Source organism: Malurus melanocephalus, unplaced genomic scaffold, assembly GCF_030028575.1.
Source record: "Malurus melanocephalus ecotype Western Australia unplaced genomic scaffold, MMel_1.1 scaffold_226, whole genome shotgun sequence".
NCBI classification, from domain to species: domain Eukaryota; kingdom Metazoa; phylum Chordata; class Aves; order Passeriformes; family Maluridae; genus Malurus; species Malurus melanocephalus.
The window spans coordinates 390,719-395,337 of record NW_026623458.1 but is presented as its reverse complement, the minus strand read 5'-3'; positions in this window follow the sequence as shown (position 1 = coordinate 395,337).

Here is a 4,619-nt window from a genome sequence, read left to right as displayed (position 1 = left end):
AGAGACAGCGAGATACAGCGGGTTAGGTGCCAGCAAGGAAAAATATTTRCTCAAGAACTTTAAATTTTCTTGCCCTTCCAGTTCTATTTAAAGTAGMTAGTACACTTTTAAAGATTGACCTGCTACAAAGACAGCACACACTGACTTTGAGCATACACTGAAAGCAGTGTGCTGAATCTTCATCACAGCTTGGCTGTAGGGTAGGTTTTCCCAAATGGTTCTGCATTACCTTAGTTACAGCAAAAACAACCAGTGGAAAAGGTTTGTTCTGTGTTCATCTCTTATGTCWGTTCTGCTGCTCTGGGGCAAAGTTAATCTATAACTAAGTCAGTTATGAAAAAAACCTGTGAAATCAGCATTCCTATAGCATCTGCTTGGTTTTGGGTGTTTTTTATGGATAGGTACTTGTTCTGTGAGAGAATGGAATGGAAGTGGTATCATCTGACTGAAATACAGTGATTCCTTGTTTATAACTCTGCTTTCCCACACTGTCCCCTGGAAAGTGGCATTCTRCTTTTCCTTGTCTGTGTTAGCATCTTGTGTAAACCTGATGAGGCAAACCCTGGTTGCTTGCATCAACCAGGATATTTAGAAGCATTTGACCTTAACAAGGAATTTATGTATTTATGCAGATAATTAGAAAAGATAAATACGGGTGACTTCTTCTTAAAATGTCAGCATGTTCACATATTTTTGAGTATTTCTGAACAGCTCTGAGGCAGAGCTRTTCTGCTCTGCAAGGCAGCTCTATGACACTTATTTCTGTCAGCCTAGCGTAAGATGTAGAGCACAGTTTTCTCTGCTCATTTCTGTGGCTGGTTTGAGGAAGACACTTTGGCATTGTGCCTGCTTCACACAGCAAAGAACACTTAAAACTTTAATTCTCATTAGTCTGTGGAAATTCCTCTGTCCACGGAAATTAGCTGCTGTCAAACAGAAGTAAGAGAAAATGCTTCAGCCAGAGAAATGAAGTCCCACTTCACTGAAATRACCCTCTTGTTATCCTCAGTATTCTGTGGGGTTGGGAGGCATTGTGTTCCCAAATACAGGTCACACATTAGTTCAAGACCAGAAGTGCCTGTAGGATCCTGATGAGAGCCCTTGCAGGGGAGCAGGAAAGCTGAATTGGCACTTAAAGAAGCCCCTGGGTGCAAGAGCAATGAAGATTTTGGTAAAGGGAGCCTGGGTTTCTGTCAGTATATGAATTATGTGGGTTTAGTAGCAGGCTGTCTTCTGGGCTGGCTATCCCACTTTTTTTTTTCATGTGTCAGAAAAGGAATAAAATGCCAGGATTGTGGGAAGAAAACTTTACTATTCTCAAGCTCGCCTTCTATTTTTAACTCTGAAATTTCTGTGGTGGAGGCCTTTTTGCCAAGCAGTTGAGCGTGTCTGAATGTACAAAGACTTGGTGTCTGTTTATCTTGGCAGTGGTGAGCTGCTCAGCACAGCAGTGTGATTTAAATCTCATTTACACAAGAAATTAGCTTTGTTAGTGCATTGCCTGATACTGGGTAGGGCAAGTAAAGTCTYTGCACAACACACAAAGAAATAACTTTCACRGGKCTTCTCCTGAGACATCCTCTTGCAKGAAATGTGTGWGATTTCTTTCTCCTRCTTGTTGCATAGTCCCATGCAAAAAAAAAATCAGCTCATTGCCATACCTGGCTATTTTACAAAAATCTCCAGTAAATACTGCGATTAGAAATTGATAGCTGGTTTATTCTGTATATTAGTCCTGAAGTTTGTGTCCTGCACTCTTTAAGAGGTGCTGAATTTGTTGAAAAAACCTTCTCTAAAGGTGGCAACAGAAATGTTGMTTTCAAGGGGTAAGATGTGTATTGGCAGCTGGTCAGAAACCTGGCAGTCATCCTCCTGTGGGCTCTGTTGCTATTTGTTCGTTTCTTGCTGGTTGGTTTCTCAAACTGTTTTGAACAAAGCAGCTGTAKAGAACGGAGGGTTATCTTGATCCTGGTAGTCACAAGTCAGAAAAATGTCACCTGTAAATATTTCATGAACCTTTGTGCAACTGACCTGATCGAGAGCTGAGTAATGAAGTGGTTGCAGGAGCTGGGGCTTCTGTAACCCGGATCTTCAGGGAGAAAGAGAGCACCTTTCCTTTGCCAGGCTTTGTTCTTTGGTATTTTAAATAAGTGATGTTTGTTTGGAGCTCTGCCTTAGCAGCCTCCTCATTCTTATCTAGTTTGATTTTCTTTATAAACTTTCTATATGTGTTTTCTGTGTGGGGTTTCTGCTTCTTGCAGAAAAGGGACAGAATTCTTACTAAGCAAAAGCTTAGTAAGCTCTCCTGTCTATAAAGACAAAACTCCCCACCCTTTTCTTGTAGATTTTTGGTCAATTTTTGCASTATCTCACTGTGCTGAAGCATGAGTTCAAACCTGGCTCAGAAGAGTGTGGTGAGGAAAGGGTCTGACTCAAAAGAAATCAGAAATGCTCTCAGATGAGTTGGAACTGAAGAATACTATTAAAGTTGCCCTAACAGGAAACTAATGAAGCATGGAGACACAGCCTTGATTTTCAGCAGGCTGGTAACTGTTGAAAGCCACAATTTAAGTCCTCTAAGCAGAATGGGAAAAAGTTAGGATAGCTGTGTCTGTACTTGTTCTTGCTGGTTTTGTGGTGCTTTCCCCAGCACCTGATTTCTGGTGTAGTGTCAGTCTGTCAGCAATATGTGACACATTAGACTGCTGTCTCATGTGTTATATCAGCACACTGAATAATTAATATTCTCTGGAAAGGATTAGTTTCCTCCACTCATGTCTCTTCCTTCTTGGTGCCCTGTATGTACTGCCAGTTTCTAACAGAAACTTGCTATTATGGATTTTCTTTCCCACAAAAAATGGTGCTGCAGCACAAACACATTAGGGTGGTCTGCGTGCTGTTGRTTGCCATCATGCAAAGAAAATTGCATCACATTTCCTTACAAAGTCTCAGGTATTTGTTCTAGAAGTGTTGAAGCTCAAAAATGACATGTAGACTTGAACACTAATTGTAATAATCTGTCAGGAACGGGGCAGGATGCCCAGTTACCAATGTCTAGTTGACATTTACCAATATTGTGTTTTATATTATAGCTCCAGAAATGGATAGTSTTTCTGTATCAGAATATTTCAGTGGCCAAAGAAGTCTTCTAGGATTCTTATGAATCCTCAGCAGCYCTGTGTCCCACAGCAGCAGWTGTGCYTCACTCCCMGTGCTACAAGAGRGAGCTCCTGGGGAAGTGCAGAGGGSAGAGGAAGACAACTTTATATGGTRCAAGAAGAGTGSAAACCACTGGGAAAAGCARCGTACTGTTTASCCAGGGTGCCTAATTTTGTATRAGTGCTTTACCCAAGGGGCCATGACACAAGTATGAGCTGTGCAACTTCCTTAAATAAATATTTCTGCCTGAGAAATGTGTCAGGGTGAGAAAGTTCAGCTCAGTGCTCTTGGTCAAATATTAGTCCTTGGGAAACCCTTGTTCTCACCATGCTCAGCAAAGGAAGCTGCAGTCACCCAGTCAGCACCACATTCTTCTAAGATGGCTTTTTTTTTTGTTGGTTTGCAAAGCAAACATGGGTCTCCCTTTGGATTTCTCATATGGGCCAAACATTAATTTAGTGCCCCAGCCCCAAGAAATTGTCTAGTCCCAGCAGTGATTTTAGAAGGCTCTAATCTCAGCCAGCAGCGTGATGGAGAGCCTTTTGTTAAACGGATTATCACAAGGCCATAGAAGCTTTGAAAGGAAGAACACATCCAATGAAAACACGGATGCTCCTGGATAAGGAACTGACCTTTAAAAATTTCACAATCTGCAGATCTGGACTGGCACAACAGAATTGTTTTGATGACAGTACCTGGCAATGCCAGGACACAAGAAGTTTGTACCGCTGCTTGCACTTGCCAAAGTGAAAGCTGGTAATTCAGGCACTGGTAATTTTGCTTTGGGTTTGGCTATTTTTTTTCTAATCACAGTCCAACAGTTTAATAAATTCTGAAGCAACAAACGTGCTGAAATCACCATTCTTTTTTCCTATTTTTGTTGCTGTTGTGCCTGTTGAGTGCTGGACAATCCTTCTGGTTCTGTGTTCCTCAGAGGAGCAGTCTGGGCTCTCCTGAGTGAGGGCTGGGCCACTCGTGCTGCACAGGCACTGTCTCTGTAAGTGGATGGAAGGTGGCTACCGCAAGAGCTGAAGTCTAAAGGGAGGTCTGGGAGAGAGAGAGAACACGCCAGGATGTCCAGTTATGGTTCCTGCACAAAGCAGCTTGGAACTGTAAATTAGGGTCGAACTGACCCACAGCGCCCGGCCGTGGCTGAGCTCCGGGAGCTACAGAGAAGCGCTGAGGAATCCTTTTAAAATCTGAACTATGTGGCAGCTATTCATTTTTAAAGAACAATGGAATGTCAGTGTTGCCCCGGCTTGGCAGGAACACAAGTCTTAAAATACCAGAATTTCCCGGGTTTAWTTTTACTGCCGGTTGACGAGCGCTCTGGGACCGATCTCAGGCACGCACCAGCGTCCTGCGTGCGGCTGCAGAGAGCTGTGAGCTTGTGTTTTTCACAAGGTGCGTTGTGACATGTGCTGCTTAGACAGGTAAGCTCGGCCGCGCTATCCCTGCCT